Here is a 20591-nt window from a genome sequence, read left to right on the forward strand (position 1 = left end):
CTTTGTTTTCCATGCCTCATCAGTATATACTGTTCCCCAAGGAGTAAAATACCTGCATTAGGGATGTGTGTCAGTTACGGGGGGCTGGGAAGGGAGAGGGGAGTGAGAATGTGACTTTATTTCCTACAGGAAACATTTTAGCTCACCCATTGAGTCAAGAATACAATCACTAGCCAGTCCATAAAGATACATGTAACATTTATAAAGTTGATATACAGTCTTTGAATATTTCATGCTTCTGCAGCAATGAATCTGTCATCCTGCACCTCCACCCCCTTCATTTTTTAGCACAGAGATCCTTGATCTCTTGAGGGGGTACAAAATACCAGAACATTGAGAGATCCTGTACGAAATGATGTAGTCTTTGTTTCTGCAAAAAGGTCTTGCCTGCTGGAGCCCATTTCTAATATACTTCATTCATTCTCATAGCACATAGGCTAGAATGATATCATCTTTCATATTAGCGTCTGACATTTTGCAGTTTCAGTTAGCTCACCCAGAAAGCCACTATGTTTTTTGTTATTAATACAAGATGTCATGTATAGAACAGATCAATAGATATACTACCACTACCATAACCCACTGTTGCAAACTTGGATATCACTGCTGATGAAAGTTTATATTATCATTGTATATTTGTTTCTGGTTCTACCCACCCCATCCTATGTTTTTTTCCCCCAAGCTTAAAAGAAGACACAGTCTTTGCATTGAAGCACTAATAAAAAGGGTGGGCATTAATATAAGATTCCCCATCCCAGAGTGCCCCCTCACAGTAATGCCCGATGTTGCAGCACTTCCACTTCAGCTTCCCTACTATGCTCTTTGGCCTACTCCAGTCACAGATGTGACTTGCTGCAGTGACTTGAACCTCTGGCTAAGTCATTAACAATAGTCCATCCTTTCTGGGACATTCAAGCTCAAAGAACAGACAAAATAGAAGGCCTTTGTCCCAGTCCGAAACTGGGCCCAGTCCTTCCTTTCCAAGGTGGCTGTCATCTCTCTTCGAATTTCAACTACTCTTTTCTGTCCACTCTGGTCTCACATTTCTCTCTTTTCAGGCTTTTTTCTATTTCTTTCAGTCCACCTTGGGCTCCTTTGGGTTGCTCCCTTCTTTTTCCAGAATACCCTCTCCCTGCCTTGTGCTCTCCTCTGGCTCCTCATAGACTTCAACCCTCCTCTCCAACCAACTTCCTACTTCTGGGTCTCCTTCTTTTTAAGTCCAACATCCAGTACAGCTGTAGCAGTGCTTGGCTAACCAAACAGGGATAACTGGTCCAACAACTTCTTCATTCATTCATGAGTGCATTCATCTGTGAATATAGTGAAAAGACACTTATGGTCCTTTGTCTCTGATTTTTGCCAGTTAGGACAAGACTAAAAACCATGAGATACTGTTTAAATGGGTGCTCAAATACTACTAGCTGAGAACTTGTTTTTCTATCAGAGTATTATGCTATACCTCTGGTGCGAAATGTCATAACCGCAAAAATATAATGTATAATAAAGAGACATCTACAAAATGTGTTGTGTCCATTGTGCCAACTTTAAAATGGGGAGACATAATGGTTACCAATGGACTAATTTTGCCCCAAATGTTGGAAAGACAAAGATTTCTCACACACACACACACACACACACACACTTCCCAGCATTTGCTTTGGTTCTGGTTGTCCTACTTAAGCTTTCTTCAGATCACCTGTTGTGCTCGGCTGTCTTTGGCAGATCCTTTGGGGCTTTGAGCCTTTGAGCTGAGATAAATTAAATATCACATTAAATCTAATGTCCTAAGATCTAATATTTCCTGATCCTATTTTTCTTGCCATAGGTATACTGTACAATAAGATCTACAACATAGAAGTTAGTATGGCTTTCTGAATTTGAGTCCATATATTTTTTCATTATCTTTTTTGGGAAAAATCTCCTTTTATAGGAAAATAATTCTACAACTGGTATTTAAGCGAAAAATGTTGAACAGATGGTTTGTAATAACCATAATAATATGGCAGAGACTCATTAAGTTTTCACATACAGATTGCTTGTGCAAGTGGCATTACTGGTATATGCCTATAAAATGTTGTGGCGGTTCAATACAAGACAGGACACGGCTTTAGACAAGCAAGCAGGCTGGTCTGCTGATGGGATTACCCCTGTCAGCTTTTCAACCTCTTTTATTTCTCTCCCCCCTGCGCATCACATACCCCAACCGACCGCAAAAGGCATCAACAAAGGAAATAATATGACTTTGATTAATATTCCTATTTACTAGCCTCTATCTACTACAATCTTTATTCTCAGGCCTTGAGCTTCGGCCGAGGAAGCTTCCACGGCTGATGTCCTTATTTTGACTTCCCAGATGGTCCATGTTTTCATGGTCCATATCCTTGGATAGAACAGAGCAATGTGTGCATTGCTCCTACACAACAGTCAGGATGTGCCCTGACTGTTTTCAGGTGCATGAACGCTACATGAACCCTTCATCCCCCCTTTTGTTATTATTATGCTCGGCCATCTCATGGTAGCCATCAATTTGCTTTTGTAAGTGATTCAACTCCCGGACAGACAAGGACATAACTCGGGGAGCCTACCAGGGTGGATCTCTGCAAAGCCTTAGCAAGGAGGGAATACATTGTATACAGCAGCAGCAAAATATAAGCCCAACAATTACAAACACAGCATAACCGAAAAGTTGTCGCAGCCATCCTAGAGAGGGCAGCCATCCTGTAAGCCAATTCCAAAAGCCCTCAAACCCCAGATCTTGGCGTATGTGTGCTGTAAGATTGGCCAATTCGGCCAGTCTAGTTTCTATGGAGCGACTATTATCAGTTAAATTAAAGCAACACATGTGCTGAAACGTGGAGCAGCCTAGATGGTGTTTCAGGAGCAAAAAATCAATGGCTGCTCTGTTATCCAAAATTGCATCCCTTAATTTGTGTTGCTCTGTGTTAAGTAGGGCAATTGCCTGGGATGTTGTATTAATTGCCTTTGCCGCAAAGCATGCCAGGTTATTTAAAGTTCTGGCTGTATAAATGGCAAGCGCGGGGACCCCAACAATAGAGGCCGCTAAAGCAGTATACTCAGCACGACTAAAAAGCTCAACATCTGCAATACAATCATCTGAAAGGGGTACACTTCTTCTACTTCGTTTTTGACCAGCAAAAGGCAATATAAGTGTCATTCTACTAAGACAGCAAAGGGTGCCATCACTTAAATTTGCAGGAATATAATTAAAGGTGCGTGAACCGCAGGTAAAAAAAACATCCTGATGGTAGGATGATATGGCCATAATTGTATGAAACATTTACGGCGTGGGAACAATTTAAAAAGGGTTGAGAAACTTGCCGACAGCCCAAGGGCACCCTTGTACTAGTGCAGTTAACCACATGTGCACAGGTGACATTGTTGGCCCCGGCCAGGTACGGTGTGTGGAGGGATATGGCCGTGTGAGACAAAGTATAATTGGCCGGGCCCCAATTAGCCATACCAGAGTATTGGGAAGAGAGATTCGCGTAAGCAGCGAGCATCGTCTCATTCCCTATTTCTTCAGGGTGATGACATACTGGGATAAGGCATGTACCCAACAATTCTCCAACTGCTACAGAATTAGATAAACAAAAGTGGGTAACATTTGCTATTGAAGCCAATCTTTCCCATAGGTTATATGTCATTCGGGCTCGTAACGGAGAAAGCGCTCCCAAGCCAACCCCTACAGGAAATAGCAGGCACAAAAGGCATACAATCAATACAGAATTAGCAGTAATTTGGGCAAGAATTGCCACAAACAAAGTCTCAGGAGTCTCTGGCTGTTGGTTTGCTGCCAGCCGTCGTTGAGCCGCGGCGACCAATGCTTTTACTGCTCCCCATGTCACGGGCTGGCTTGGGACACTAAGCCTCTTCCGTTTCCGTCCCTTTGTTGTCGACCCAGGAGGCACCGCGCCCTCCTCCAGGGTCAGCTGAAACTCCGGTATGGGGTTTGATAGTCCCTGGTGCCACGCCATGCTGCTTCAGTGCCGGTCGCACACACCGGGCCGGAACCCACAACGGTCCTGCAGGGAGAGACACAGCAGCATATCCCCGACCCCAAGTGATTAGAGGTACTGGGCCCAGCCATTGCGGATCAGGCAGCTGACGGTAATAGACACGTGGTCTTTCCAGCACCTCCGATTTATGGAAATGCTGATCCGCGGGGGTCTGCTGATCTGCGTTTAGCGTTAAGTTATTTAAAGTGAACAAAAGGATATGCAATTGTTGCTGAATGTCTCCCAAGGTTCGGAGACGCAGCTCCCCTTGTTTTAATTGTTTGTCAAGCAAGGTTTTTAGTGTACGATTTGCACGTTCAACAATGGCTTGGCCCGTGGAGTTATAAGGGATCCCGTGTGTGAGACGGACGTCCCATTGGACACAAAAGGCGGAAAGGGCTGTGGAGAAGTAGGCTGGGGCATTATCTGTTTTTATTTGGCTCAGGCGGCCCATAACAGCAAAACAGGCTAGCAGATGGTGAATAACTTTAGGAGTGGCTTCCCCATGCTGTGGGGTTGCCCAGAGGAATCCCGAATAGGTATCAATGGAAACATGTAAAAATGAATAGGGGCAGAATTGTGGCACATGAGTAACATCCATTTGCCACAGCTGATTTGCTGCGGTACCTCGGGGGTTAACGGCATAAGAGAAAGTAGGAGCAGCAGCAGCACAGTGGGGCAGGAACGAACAATGGAACGTGCATGATCAGCAGGAATGTGAAACTGGCGGGCTAAAACAGAGGCAGACTGATGAAAAAAGGCATGGCTTTCAATGGGGTCAGAAAAAAGAGAATTTACCTCACCACGTAACGCGCTATCGGCGCGCGCATTGCCTTCAGTGAGTAGCCCAGGCAGAGGGGTATGACTGCGAATATGAGCAACAAAGTACGGGAAATTACGAGTGGTGATGAGATACTGTAAAGACAAAAACAGGCGAAGGAGGTCTGCATCGACCTGAGGGGTAATGAGGGCTAGGGGTAAATGATCAATTACTTGATAAACATAATGGGTGTCCACAATCAAATTAAAGGGACAATCAACAAAAAGTTGAAAGGCCAAAACAACAGCAGCCAATTCCGAACGCTGCGCAGAATGCTGAGGCAGCGTAAAGCGAGAATGCCAACGAGGGAGGTCACCTAATTGATAGGTGACAACACCGCGACGTGGAGAGCCATCAGTAAAAAGAGTGACGGCTGAAACAATGGGTTGAGAGCGACTAAGACGATGGACAACCAGGGGCACCTGTTGGGTAATTACCAATCGGGGATCTTTAGGGGGATTATAAGAGATCTCTCCCATATAATCACAAAGAGCAACCTGCCAGGCCAAGGAGGTGTGGCACAAAGAGTCAAATTCAGTACGGGACAAGGGGAGCACAATGGCAACTAAATCACTGCAAGTGAGTTGCACTGCACGGTGGCGGGCTTTACGAACAAGATCAGATAGGACATCTAAATACGGATAAATATTTCGAGGAGGGGTGGATGAAAGGTATAGCCATTCTATAATAGAGACGGCTGTGTCTGTACGGGGTACAAACAGAGCTGCAGTTGGCGTATGAGGGGTGGCAAGAAGAACCAATCGTAAGGGAGGGACCTCTGGGAGTCTGTCCACAAACTGCTGACTCAATGCTGCATTGATTTGTCGAATGCAGGCAGTATGCTTTTCAGTGATGGCAATAACTGCACCCGGTGCCCGGGCTCCACGCAGGAGCTCGAACAACGGCTGCAGCATTGAAGTGGGGAGACGAAAGTAGGGCCGAATCCAATTTAAATGACCCAAAACTTGTTGTAATTTAACAAGGGTTAGGGGTTGAGGTAGAATGAATTCCGGACGAACCGGAGCAGCATAGGTTTGTAAAACCTTATGTCTGAGGTAGTGATAGGGATAAGAGCGTTGGATTTTTTCTGGTGCCACTAATAGGCCATTTTGGCCGAGAATCTCGGACAGAGATTCAAGTTGTTCTGCCATAACCTGAGGACCACTAAGCAAAATGTCATCCATATAATGGTAGACCTTTAGTGTGGGGTACCGGGCACGAAAAGGGGCAAGGGCCCGATCCACAAAGAGCTGACACAAGGTCGGACTATTTTGCATTCCCTGGGGCAAGACTTTCCATTGATACCTATGAGAGGGTTGCTGATTATTATATTGTGGCACCGTAAACGAGAATTTTTCGCGGTCTTGTGGGCAAAGGGGAATAGTGAAAAAACAATCCTTTAAATCTAACACACAAAGCTGATCGGTTTGAGGAATTAAATTCGGGTTCGGTAAGCCAAATTGTAAGGTTTGCATTAAATTGCATAGGTTGTATGCATTTATTTATTTCCCTTGGATCATGTAACAGCCGCCATGCACCCGATTTTTTCTTAATAACGAGCACCGGGGTGTTCCAGGGACTAGTGGAGCGTTCCAAGCGCTGTGCATGCAAATGTTGCTGCACCAGCGACTGAAGTGCTTTTAGCTTCTCTAGAGGGAGGGTCCACTGGTCAATCCATACAGGCTCTAAGGATTGCCACACCAAGGGTAATGCTGAAAGCATGGTGGGTGCGGGAGGGTTTTGGGCCATTAGATATTAATATCGAGGGTGGTGTCCAGCTTTGTAAGCAAGTCACGGCCCCAAATATTGAGGTGGACAGGGAGCACAAAAGGACGGATTGTAGAAAGGGCACGGCCTCCCGGTTTAGAGACCGTGACCCAAGACAAACTTTGGCGCCCGGGTTTACTACCCCCAATCCCCCACAACTCCTTAGAAGGAACTGTTGGCCAACTGACCGGCCACTCTGGATCACGAATCACCGTAACGTCAGCTCCAGTGTCCACCAGCCCTGTAAAGGGAACATCATTTAAGAGAAGTGTTAACTGAGGTTTCGAGGGGCGGACCGACATTGTTAGAGCAACAAGTGGAGAGGACGTGTTGTGAGATGGCGACTGAGCCAGCGTCGATCCAAAGCTGCCTCCGCCCCGGTCTCGATCCTCCGCAGCCGGCACCTGATAGGGGACTAAAATCAATTGTGCAATTGACCGTCCACGCAGGAGCGACTGTGGAAGATGAGTCCACACCTGAACCTTAACAATGCCTGTGTAGTCAGCATCAATGACCCCTGGAATGACAAAAAAGCCCTGTTTCCCAGCATGTGAGCGAGGGAGAACGAGACCTACAAAGCCGGCAGAGAGAGGTCCCGTTACCTGTGTAGGTATGGCGCAAACCTCCCCTGGCAGCCGAAAGTCAGTGTCCTCCTGCATGATCAAATCAAGCCCTGCACTTCCAGCAGTCGCCGCCCTCATAGAGTCTATGGATTTTAAGGCAGAGGAGCGGTTGTCTGAGTGGGAAACACCCCCGTTTGGCCCTGGGTTCGGGGGGGACCCGTCGCACTGTTTCCCAACCCCCTACGACACTGATTAGCCCAGTGATAACCTTTCCCACACTTGGGGCACTTCTTGGAGAGTCAGGCTGGTGCCTTAGATGAGCGGCACTCCCGCTGAAAATGACCCTCCTTACCACAGCGGTAACAACGCTTCCCCTCCTTCCCGGTTTTTCTCAGGGCGGCAGTCAGAACTCCAGCCTTATGGGCTTGTGTGCCGATGTTCTGGCATGCCCGCAGCATGTCTGAGAGCTCTAAAATACCAGAGGCTTGCGCTGCCTGGAGAGCACGGCGGCAATCCTCGTTTGCATTTTCAACTGCCAATTTTAACAGGAGCTCGTGAGCTGCATCAGTGTTATCCACCTGTTGGAGGATAGCCTCATGCAATCTGTTGGTAAAATCCAAAAAGGACTCTGAGGCACCCTGACGGATACTGACAAAGCTTTTGGTAGGCTTGCCTGAATCCAGGACCTTTTTGAAAGCATGCTGGGCACAGGTGGAAATAATGGGGAAGACGGCCTGAGGGAGTTGAGACTGCATCTCAATAGTAGCAAACGGGCCCTCCCCTGCCAAATGCTCATAAATGATACCGTGCTCTCTATGTACCTGAGCTTGGCGTTCTGCCATCTGCCGATACTCACTAATCCAAATAACATACTGACTGGGTGATAACATCATGCGCAGCAGCGTTTTCCAATCCTCAGGGATTAGGGAGTACCCAGTACCTATCCCCTCAATGAGACCACGCACAAAGGTGTTAGTCAGGCCAAACTCACGAATTGCTTTCTTTACCTCTCTAACCACCGAGTATGGCAAAGTGGTCCAGGTGCCCACGAGGTTGCCCTGGTCATCATTCTGCCAGGTCACCGGGCAAACTGAGACCAGATCAGCCAGCTCCTCCGCTGTAAGATCTGAGCGAGTCTTCGCTGCATGGACCATTCGTTGCACCAGTGAAAGCCCCTGAGCAGACACGGATGACCCTCCGGGGGGCCCCACGGGGGGAGGGTTTTCACACACCGGCTCCGGTGGGGAAGGCCAGGGAGGCAGTGGTAATAGAGGCCCTGGGGGCGAAGCAGGGGGAGGGATGGTTGCAGGAGCGGACAGGGGTGGCGAGATCACCAACCTTGCGAGGGAGGGTCTGTCCGAGGTGACACGCTATATCGCGTCGCGGCAGAGGTGCCAGGCATGTAAAGCCTGCACGGGCGCCCGAGGCTCCTCATGCAATGTCTGGCTCAACCGCTCCCAGTTTGCTAAGATAAGGGTTCCAGCTTCAGGGTACCACGGGCACTGGGCACTCACCTCCTGTAGCAGGAGAGTGAGCTCTCTAGTAGGACAGTCATGCTGAGCCTTACGCAACAAATACTGTAGCTCACAGCGGTGTTGCACTTGCAAAGCAGAGAGGGAACTTCCCATACTTACCACAATGAAAAATACTCACCGGGATCCGTGAAGCGGATGAGTGATGCGTCTGAAACCCTTGCCGGGTGAGGTGAGTGCTGAGGGCCCCATGTTGGGCGCCAGTTGTGGCGGTTCAATACAAGACAGTACACGGCTTTAGACAAGCAAGCAGGCTGGTCTGCTGATGGGATTACCCCTGTCAGCTTTTCAACCTCTTGAAAACCCTGTCAGCTTTTCAACCTCTTTTATTTCTCTCCCCCCTGCGCATCACATACCCCAACCGACCGCAAAAGGCATCAACAAAGGAAATAATATGACTTTGATTAATATTCCTATTTACTAGCCTCTATCTACTACAATCTTTATTCTCAGGCCTTGAGCTTCGGCCGAGGAAGCTTCCCACGGCTGATGTCCTTATTTTGACTTCCCAGATGGTCCATGTTTTCATGGTCCATGTCCTTGGATAGAACAGAGCAATGTGTGCATTGCTCCTACACAACAGTCAGGGTGTGCCCTGACTGTTTCCAGGTGCATGAACGCTACATGAACCCTTCAAAATGTATTACAAAGAAGTAACTCCTGGAAAAGGAATACAAATCTGCTTAAGATAACTGTTAACCAAGGTGCCCATAGTTGCAGAATAGAGGGGATACAGTCTAGAGGTTAAAGCATAAGACTAGGAGTTAAGTCACTTAGGGCTGGATTCACAAAGGAACTTAGGTGTGGTGATGCTGAGACTGCCATGCTGAACTTTTGCATTCACAAACCCAGGTTCAGTGCCTAGGCTCCCGGTTCAGTGAATGGGGAGAGACAGGTGCTTAAGAATGGGAGTCACAAAAGCCAGCAAACTCAGTAGCTTTGTGCCTCCACTAGCCAACTGGAGAGATTGAGGAGAGGGGTGTGTATCATGCGCCACCTGTCTCAGGGTTTTTGGCATCTAAATTTAGTTCTTCAAGGAAGTGACTCCCTCTGCTTGGTATTCTCAGCCTCACACCGTCTCTTGGTGTTTTGCAGGCAGCTAGGGAGGGAGAAGGAGAATTTTTAGCCCAATGGTTTGGGTACTTACCTGGAATGTGGGAAACTTTTCAATTCAAGTCACCCCTGTGCCCACGGAGAGAAGGGATTTGAGTCGGAACCTGCCACCTCTCAGAGGATGAGCACCCCAACTAACCACCAAGCTATGGGACCTTCTGATGTGGAACTCTCTTAATCTCTCCTGTTGAAGCTGTTCCTCTGTAACTAAATAAAAAAAGAACCATTGGAACAGGGGGACTAGATCCTGGCTCTCCTACCTCCTGGGTGAGTTCTCTGAGCATGAGGATACATAATCATTCTCATTCTTGTGCACCTTCTCTCGATTAATGACTATTTACCCACAGAGGAACATCTTCAACAGGAGGGATTGGGAGCCCCTCCCAACCCCCCCACATCAAACTATCCTATAGCCCAGTGGTTTCAACCCACTCTTGAAAGATAGGAGATTCCTATTCAAATTGTTTCTTCCCCTAAGGTGGAGGGGGGACTTGAACTGGGGCTCTCCCACATTCCTGGTTAGTATCCTAACCGCTGAGCTATAAATTTGACAGAGGATGCAGTTGTCCCTCACTTCCCCTTGGCTGTTTTGTGTGAGCTTGCATGAGGGACCCAAACCAGTAGGCAAGCACTGAGTACTGTTATCAGTTGGGTCCTGCAGGCAAGTTAGGTGAAGGAATGCCAGCCTTCTCATGATTGCTGTATCGCAGTGGGGCTTAAGCATCTGGACACCTGAAAGGGAGCAGCAGTGCACATGTGGAGAAGCAGAAACATTGTGTCCCAGGAAGTTTTGATGCAAAAGTATTTAGGCACTGTACCTATTGGGTTCCGGGAAGTGGGTGGGTGGAAACCCGCCCACTGCTTAAGGACTCCCCCGTCCCGATCCCCGCCCCGCCAGCCTCACGGGAGGATCTACAGGACCTGGAAACCAAATTATTCCAGGGGAAAACTAATGAAATAACAGGGACAGGAGTGCTGTCAAAGGGTCAAAAGAAGGGAGCCTGATGGGGACACCAAGCAGAGAACCCCGGACAGCGCCCCCTGCTCCTCAAAGGTGTCAAGAGAGCCAGTGGATGCCACCCACAGGAACTCTGCCCGGATACGTGAATCAATAGAGGATTGGAAACAGGCCCCACAGTCACAGGAATCTCCATTGGCCAACCTCCTCTCCCTGGTTTTATAGATGGTCATTTTAGGCAGGGCCAGGAGGAGGTTGACCAGGAGGTCCCGTGACTTTGTGGGGCCACTGATAGGGAGTAGAGAAGGAGGTGAGGGGGAAAGTGCAGCCAGAAATAAAACAGGATATTTTTGAGGAGCTGGAATAGGGTCTGCAACCTGGCTCACTCCAAGTAAATGTGCGCCAGAGTCTCCCTCACGCTGCAGAAGGGACAGGTGTCTGGGATAGGGGTAAACCACGCCAAATACACGCATGTGCTCATGGCCCCATGAAGGAGCCTCCAGTTGATATCCCTGGGGGGCCTCGGGATGAGGGTGGAATATAGGCTGGCCCAACGGGGCTCCTCACCCTCTAAAGGTGGCAGGAGGTCCCGCCACTTTGTATCGGGGCGGGACGCAAGGGTGAGGAAGTAAAGAGTGTGGAGCATGAGAGTGTCTAGGTGTTTCCTTGGCATGGTCTAGAAATGAACCGGCTGCAAGTCGTACAGCCAGTTCACGGAGAAGAGGTGGGGGGACCAGTTGGGTCCATGGGGCAGGGGCCCAATGAAAAGATCTGGAGGGCCTGGGGTAGCGGGTGGGCGGGGCGTACCCTCATGCAGGACCCGGTCGAGGTAAACCCAAGCAGTGGGCGGCAAAGCTGCCCTCACCTCCTGAAGTACACGCCGGGGAGTACGAGGTCTGGAGAGCCCCATATGCTGAGCGAGCATCAAGGGATCCAGCCAGTCTCCCCGGTCGTAATCCAGGAGGTCTCCGACTCTGGTGACTTCTGCCAGGACCAACCTCTGGTGCACCGAGGGGGACTCCACCACCTGCACACGGAGCTGGGGATTGTATAGCAGGGGCTCCGCGAGGAGCTCTGCCCCCTCGGTGGCCGCCACGGACCTCGTCACTGAGAATAGTTTCCAGGTCTGGAGGAGGTCCTGGTAGAAGACCTGCAGCCTGGAGATGTCTTGCAGAAGACCAGCAGCCTGGAGAGGTCTTGCAGAAGACCTCTCAGATCGAGATAAAGGAGGTGCCGGTCATATCTGAGCCCTCGGAGGCAGTGCAGGAAGGCGTGCGCAAGTACTCTCCATGCTGGACTACCTGCACCAAAAAGGAGCCTCTGTAAGGCCTGGAGGCAGAAGACATGGACCTGAGTGGACCATGACTGTGTGTTTGCGGACCTCTAATCTCATTTTTCTTTTATATTTTCAGTTTAAAAGGAGAAACTTGCTAGTGATTTACGTACTTAAAAAGAATTGTGCGCTATCCATTTGATTGAAGTATCTAACCATGCATGTATTGATGTTTTATTCTGGTGGGCATTAAGATTCATTGTCTTTCAAGGAAGGTATTGACTTCATTTGCACATCAGTTAATATTTACCTAAGCACTCAGTATATCTTGAACTTCACCTCAAAAGTCTTGGATGACAATATCAACATATCTGGGGCCTGATCCTGTAACTATGTATGTAGATCAGTGGGACTACTTGGGGTAAGGATAATTTACTTTGATTATATTTTAAGAATTGGACCTATAATACTTGACTCAAGCACTAAGTACAAATACAGCATGTGTTCTATTCCCATAAAATTATTATATCCATTAAAATGGAAGGCCATTTAGTAGATCAAAAACAAATTTAACTTTTGTAAGGGGAGTTGTGATATTCTAACTATTGCTTGAAAATCAATTTAACCTCTAAATGGAGAATTGTAATATTTTGGCTATTGCTTGAAACTAAGATCTATCAAAAGTGATCTTACAGGTAAGTTAAAACATGCATTATATTTCCCAGGTAGCCTAATATAGAGACATTTTTAATCACCCAGAAAAGAAAGAAACTACTAGTAAGATAATCACTTTGTAAATTAATTTCATAGCATCTCTCTGGGTAAATTCCCCTCAGTTATACTTCTTTACATGAAAACTTGGACCTTAAGGAATACTTTAATTAGACAATAAGAGAATCAGAAGTTCAACAGTAGCCCATTAATTTATTAGCTACCACTAAGGCATTAATAGTATCAGGCTCATTTTAGTTCAATACTTCAGATTCAGCATTCAATTTCAGTATACCTCATACTCATCTCCCAGGAATGAGTGAAAACTTTCACAGATCTTAACTATTCATAGACAACAACAAAAAAGTTGTTAACATAGAGTTGATGTTGCCAAATATAATAATAATAATAATAATTAATTAATCTTGGGAAAATTTTAGCTTTTTCAAAAAAAATCTGAAAATTCTAATCTTTTGATTTAAAAAAAATGATCCAACACTTAATTTTAATTTAAGATTTTAAAGATGTCTAAGAATTCTTCAGTGACAAGACTCCCTGCAAACTCTACAAGCTGAATAAGAACCTTGGCAGACATTTAAGCCCTAAAGAAACTGTAGTAGTACTAGCAATTCATTTAGGGACTCTGGCTTACCTTACAAACTGTGTGGCAATGGACCACATTCCTTCCCAGAAATGCCCCCATGAGGATTCTTCATTTTCCATTCCGCATAGCTGATCTTTTGCTTTTCATTAAAGTATTTTAGTTGTGCTCCTTCCAGCCTAGAACCACTGTCAGCCTGGGGTTTCTGGCAGCAAGAGTTAAGTAGAGGTAACAGAGATGAAAGCAGCTCCCCATACTCCACTAAAAGCAAGTGATCGTTCCCCATCTTCTCCTATTCTTCGGTTTGTGGAAGCTTTCCTTCAGTTCCATCTCCTCCTCCTCCTTCACTTGTTAGTCAAATGAGAATTCCTCAGGCAGATGGAAGAGCTTAAGGGCCTCTAACACTTTCACTAGTGGGTGAAGGCACCAGCACCTGATGGGAGTTCCCTAGATGCCATTCTTTCTTCTACACTCCTTCATCCCTCCTGGGGGGTAGACAGAGAAAGACAGCCTGCCATCTCCAACTCTGTCGACATGAAGGGAAAAGGGACACTTTCCCCTGCCTACTCAAAATCCAGGGGAAACAGAATGACCTTGTCAGTTCCCTCACTCATTCTGGCACTCCCATAGCAGGGTAGAGGTGAAGAGGGCGATTGGGGACAAAAATAATATTATCATACGCAGCTGCACTTACTGGGTTCCCTCACCCCTGCAACACCACACTTCCCCACACCTCTTCAATACACACTTGTTTGGCTATTTGTTGGACATCTACTCCTTTCAGATTATGTAATATTATAATGTCCCTGTCCTCATCCTGTTCCGTGTGCTATATTAAAAAAAAAAAAAAAGATTCAGTGTTATGTCCCCATGTGATATGAACACCAAAAATTGAGAGCTCCTATTTTGACTGACTTTCACCTTTGCCTAATAGCCACTCTCCTCCATGGCAACCTGCATATAGGCCATGCATGCTTCACAAAGCAAATCCTGAGATAGGAGTTATTGTTCCACAAATTCTTTTGTTGTGTGTGGGTTGGGCTACATTTTGGAGTGGTTGCTTTTTTTGCCTGGATTATTTTGTACAAACAGCTGACATGCCCAAAGCCTGGAACAGGCATCCATTTTCTTGTATTAAATCAAGATACATAAAATAATGTTTCAATTTCTTTAAGCCAGCTTATTGTGTTTGGTAAATGTTCCATGGAAATAGGTCTTTTTTTTTTATGAGATGACATTGCCAAAATATTTTTTTAAGATACCTCCAGGGAAGCAACAGTGTATAGTTTAAAGCCTTATTTTGATGTGTGTATGGGGGGGGAAAGGGCTTCAGGAAACAAAGCATCATTTGGATGTTATATATCAAGCTGTCTAGCTGGCTATATTTCTGAAGTTAAAATATCTCCAGAACAATACTAGATATAATTTATAAAATTTATAAAGTATAAAATGATAATATTCATGTCCTTTAGGAGTTCCTATATATGGATTTCTATGTGTGTAAAAAATAAGGCAATATTTCATTGCAGTAAGAAAGTTTTTTATTAAACCAAAGAATGTATTTGAAAAGGTCTGGACAGTTCAATGGAAAAAGTGAAGCCCAATGAAATTACATTTCTACTTCTGTTTGTACATGGAAAAATAAAAATGTCACTTTAGCTAAGTTAAAAATGGTCTCTTTTTTGTAGAAATGTTATCAAACCAGCAGAATAAAAAAGGTCAAGTTCATGACTGGATGCTTCACTGCATCTGTTTCCACATGGACTTGCCATTTCATTGAAAATATCAGGAACATAGATCAAGGCTCCATAGAAGTGAATTCCTTGAGCTGATAAGAAAATCCCATCTTAAATGAGATTGAGGGTTGTTGCAGAACAGGTTAATTGTTTCATTACCAATAAAAAGGGCAGAACCAAACATTTGCTCCTCAAAAAAAATGTTATTGACTGTACAGAAACAAAAAGGTGACTGGGAAGCCTTATGTGGGAGCAGAGGAAGCAGTGGAAAAAAAAAACAATCATAAAGCAGAACTAAAGGCAGAAGGCTGTTTATAAAATCAACCCCTTTGGCTTGTGAAGTTTAACCAGTGTGTTCAGACCTCATTAATTTTGCCACTTTACCTCTTCTCCTGAGGTGGGTCATAGGGCCAAAGTGAATTAAGGACATTAAGCACCTAACAGGATTGGGTCATAGTTATATTCCATTGTGATAATAGTTACTCCAGCTCTAAAGAACTAGAACAGAGGAGAGGGAGGAACATATTTCCCTTGATTATACTGCAATCTGACTTCATAAAAAGTGGATTGCGGGTATGCCCAAAGTCAGCCATTTGCTTTAGCAGTTATGGATGCATATATATTTGCTACAGGCTGTATCAGAACTACAGTTAGAGATAAGACTGAAATGGTAATTGTTTGTCTAGGGGTATGGCACACACTATGACTCAAGCTATGCAAATGCTTGAAAATGACATTTTCATAAGAGTTGCACCTTATTTATGCATTATTGTTTTTATTGGGTTGTTTGAGGATAATAGCATTTGTTTCTATTATGAACTGCAGCTGGTTATCGTATACCACACATTGTGGGCACTGACATAACTGCGTATATTTTAATAGCAAAAGGCTGTTGACATTCTGTGGGGTTTTCTTTTGTTTTTTTTTTCCAGGCCTCACTAGTTAACTTGTTTCGCCCATCAGTGATATTACCATATCAACTGCTATGTTAAGATTTTTAGCTATCTATATTCAGCTACAAGTTCTGTGCATTTTTTAAAAAGTATACTTTTTAGTTTATTATGATAGATAAATATGAACATGCTTAAACTACAAATTATGTACATCTAATTAAGATTTTTTTAAAGTGTATTTTAACTGGTAAAAATGCTAAAACCATTTGTCTGTGTCAGGTCCGGGACCTCTTGGAACTTGGGTGTAGGGATGGTCTGTTGTTCGCGCTCCTGTCCTTGGATCAGGAGAAGGTGTTAGACAGGGTGGACCAAAAGTATCTCCTGAGCACTCTGCGAGTGTTTGGCTTCAGACCCCAGTTTGTGGGTTGTCTCCAGGTGCTGTATGCCTCCGCAGAGTGTCTGGTCAGGCTCAACTGGACCCTGACCAAACCGGTCAGCTTTGGGCGAGGAGTACGGCAGGGGCCAGCTGTATGCTCTGATGATCAAGCCCTTCCTCTGTCTCCTCCGTAGGAGGTTGATGGGGTTGGTGCTGCGGGAGCCAGAGCTGCGGCTGGTTCTGTCGGTGTATGCCGACGATGTGCTCCTCGTGGTCCAGGACCTGGGTGACGGCGCGTGGGTGGAGGCTTGCCAGACCATCTATTCGGCAGCCTCCTTCGCCCGGGTCTACTGGGTCAAGAGCTCTGGCCTGGTGGTCGGGGACAGGTGGCAGGCGGGCTGCCTCCCACCCGCACTTCAGGCCATCCGGGGGAGCGCAGGTCTGCTGCTCTATCTCGGCATTTACCTTTCTGCCACGCATCCATCTCCACTGGAGAACTGGCACGATTTAGAGGGCAGGGTGATAGAGCGGCTCTGGAAATGGACAGGACTACTCCGAAGCCTCTCCCTTCGAGGGAGAGCACTGGTGCTTAATCAACTAGTCCTGTCCATGCTCTGGTACCGGCTCAACACCCTGGTCCCAGCCCTGGGCTTCCTGGCTGACCTCCAAATGGTGACTCTGGAGTTCTTTTAACCAGGACTGCACTGGGTCTCTTCAGGGGTTCTCCTTCTACCCCCGGAGGGTGGAGGGCAGGGCCTGAAGTGTCTACACACTTAGGTCCATGTCTTCCGCCTCCAGGCCCTGCAGAGGCTCCTTTATGGTGCAGGTAGTCCGGCGTGGAACATACTAGCACACACCTTCCTGCGCCGCTTCCGAGGTCTCTGATACGACTGGCAGCTCCTTTATCTCCACCTAAGAGGTCTTCCGCGAGACCTCTCTGGGCTGCCAGTCTTCTACCAGGACCTCCTCCGGACCTGGAAACTGCTTTCAACGACCAGGTGCATGGCGTCCACCATGGGGGCAGATCTCTTCATGGAGCCCCTGCTAAACAATCCCCAGCTCCGTGTGCAGGTGGCGGAGTCCCCCTCGGTGCGCCAGAGGTTGGTCCTGGCAGAAGTCACAAGAGTCAAAGACCTCCTGGACTACGACCGGGGAGACTGACTGGATCCCCTGACACTCGCTGGCCCCCGGTTATCCTCTGGAGGGGCCTCTTACTGAGATGGGCACTGTGGCCCACTGAGATGGGCAGACAAGGGGTGGACCCCCGACGTGGCACCTGATGGGCCGGCGCCACGCTGCCTGCCTCAAACCCTAGCCCAGTTGGGGGTGGCAGAGGGAGGAAAGCAGCCCCTGGTGGGTTGGGACCAAGAAATACAGAGGCTGCTCCCTGGGGGCTATCCTCTGGGAACTAGGAGGTTACAGCCCCAGAGGCGGCGATGGCATCACGGGAGGTGGAAGGGAGAAGGACGAGGTTAGCATTAGGACCAGAGCAGGGATCAAGAGTAGAGGCAGGGCAGGGGTCAAGAGCAGAGTCAGCAAGAGGGGCAGAGGCAGGATCCTGGGCCTGAGTAGCTGGGCCACTGGGAGGTGGCTCCTCTTGGTGGGGCTCAGGGACCTTGGAGAGGGTGGAAAGGGGACCCCCAATGATGCTGGGCTCTGGCTCCATGGATGGTCTGGAAGCCACAGCATTGGAAGGTGGACGGTCTGCAGTGGGGTCCCCACCCGAGAAGGAGATCGGTTGCCCCACACCTACGAGGGATATCCCATGGGACTTGGGTCCTGGCTGCGTGGCACCGGCTGTCGCCTCAGTAGGCTCGGTGGCATTCAGCAGGGTGCCACCTGTGGCCAGGCAGATGGAGGAGCCCAGGAGAAAGTGGGGCCAGGGTGAGGTTGCTTAGGTCAAGGCCTGCTGGCAGAGGGTTGTCCTCCCCCTGGGTAAAAAGGGTCAGACCCAGGGCCTCGATCCCCTCATAAATGGGGGGGGGGATCACCTTCTGCCACCCCAGGATTCTTCCCACTGGTACTGGAAGCGACGTTTGCCTCGGGGCTCACAGGAACTTCAGATGTTACCAGGGCAGGAGGGGCTCCATTGGGGGCCTCGGAGGGAAGGGACTCCCATGGAGGGGCGATACTATCCTCCAGTGCTGCCACGTCTTCCCCAGACGGTACCGGTGGATGGAACACACCTGTGGACAAGGCAGAAGACTCGGTATCGGTGCCCAACTTCCTGGTCTTCCAGGGGGCCTCCGCATCTGATGGAAAGAGCGGAGCTCGAGCCTTCTGCTTGTCCTGCTTCCCCTGTACTAGGCCCCAGCCCTCCATGGCATCATCTGGGGGCTGGCTAACAGGGGTCAGGTCAGGGGGCCGGAGCGATGGCTCGGGGCGGTAATCCTGGGGCAACGCAAGGGAGAGAAGATTCCCCCTGGGGCGGGCCCTCTCCCATGCCTGGCGATATCCCTGCCGCATCCTCCTCCACAGGCCCCACCAAACTGTGCGCAGCGGAGGTGGGGCTCTCCCGCTCTTCTGGGCATAGTGGGGGAGGTGCCCCTTGGGCCTAAGTGGGAGCAGTGGTGGGCTGGGAAGGAGGAGGGGAGGCTTTGGGCCCCAGGCAGCCAGGGGCACTGGTGATGACTGGGCCGGTGTCCTGCCGGGGCTCGGGGGTCCCAGATGCCCCTCCTTGCCGGGCCAGGGGGCAGTCCATCACCCGGTAGAGATACCACTGGGCTTCCCCCATAGAATAATTCACCCGGTAATGGGCCCCTTGGTAGGGGACCAGGAATGACCCCTACAGCGCCTCTCCATCACGCGCCGCCGGTGGCAGTTGAAGCTGCACCTGCCGGTGGAACGAGAGGACGTGACAGAGGGCGGGGTCTTTGCAGCCCAACAGGAGAGGGCTCACAACTGAGATGGTTTCCCCAGGGTAGAGAGGGCGGGTAACAGGGCGGCATTGGGAAGGAAGGGAGGGACAGAGGTCAGGACTAACCGGACGCCCAGGTCCTCTAGCGGCTCTAGGGGGACGAACACGCCCCCCACCACCAGGCCCTTCTCCACACCTCCTGAGCGGCGGCCTCCAATGTCAAAAAGAAGACAACCTTTCCGTACATTTTGGAGGCCACCACAATGGCCGTGGGCCCCACCACCCTCACCAACGCCCACACGTAGGTCTCCACGTGGGGCGAGGTGGGTACCAGGAGGCAACGGATGCTGTGCTTCCTGGTCAAGGTCAGGAAGGGACCCCGGCCGCTATAGATGGTAGCAGAGGTGGTGGGCGGGAGAGATGACGTAGCAGCAGGCAGGGGGGCTGCCACCATGTGGGCGTATGCCCTGGGGGCCGGGGGAGGGACACTCACAGAGCTGCTGGAGGGAACAGCAGGGAGTGACGCTGCGGCCGGTGACAGGGCCGTGGCAGAAGGGGCAGCCCCTGACCTGGAGGGCTTGTCTCTTTCTTGGGGACCTTCCCCTTCTTTTTACCCTGGCCTGTCCTGCTGGCTGGGGGGGCTTCCCCAGAGTAGGAAGGAGCGAGGGATGTGGCAGCAGTGGAGGTCAGCCCGGTGTCCACCACTGCCAGCGCCCCAACGGGGGCAGTAGTAGGTGGTTCGGCTGCAGCGGCGGAGGTAGAGGCTCGGGGGGGGGCAATGGGGTGGCAGGTGGGGGAGGGGCAGTGGGATATGCTGGAGGGGCCCCACCCGCCTTGTCCCCTGACATAATGAGACACCAGAGAGAGGAGGGGAAAGGGGAAGCAGGTCGACCACTTCTCCCCGCTAGGCTGCAGGCAGGGGAGGAGGGCCCCAAAGGGGGTGGGCTGGACGGGGGCGCTATCAAGGGCTAGGGATCAGTCACTGACACAGGGTGGGATTCCAGCTCCTCTAGCTGCACTAGGGGAGGGGGGAATACAATAGAATTGGGGGGGTGCAGTGAAGGGGTTCAAACTAAAATGGGGAGGGACATGGGTGAACTTAGCAAGGGGCTAATTAGGGCAGATGGGAATCGCAGCGGGAGGGAGACAAGCTGCTTGGGAATGGGGCAGAGAAACCAAGGGGCTAGTTTCAGAGGCTGGGGCAGGGCAGACAAACAAAGGCTGCAGAGAGAAAAGGGCAGGGCAAGCAAACAAACTGAAGCTAGTAAGGGGGGCTGGGACAAAGGGGGCACAAAAAGCTGTAAGGGGCAAATGGGGCAGGTAGCAAGGGACAAAGCTGTGGGGTGGGCAGTCCAAGGATGGGGGGGGGGCACGT

This window comes from Lepidochelys kempii, chromosome 2 (genome assembly GCF_965140265.1).
Source record: "Lepidochelys kempii isolate rLepKem1 chromosome 2, rLepKem1.hap2, whole genome shotgun sequence".
NCBI classification, from domain to species: Eukaryota; Metazoa; Chordata; order Testudines; family Cheloniidae; genus Lepidochelys; species Lepidochelys kempii.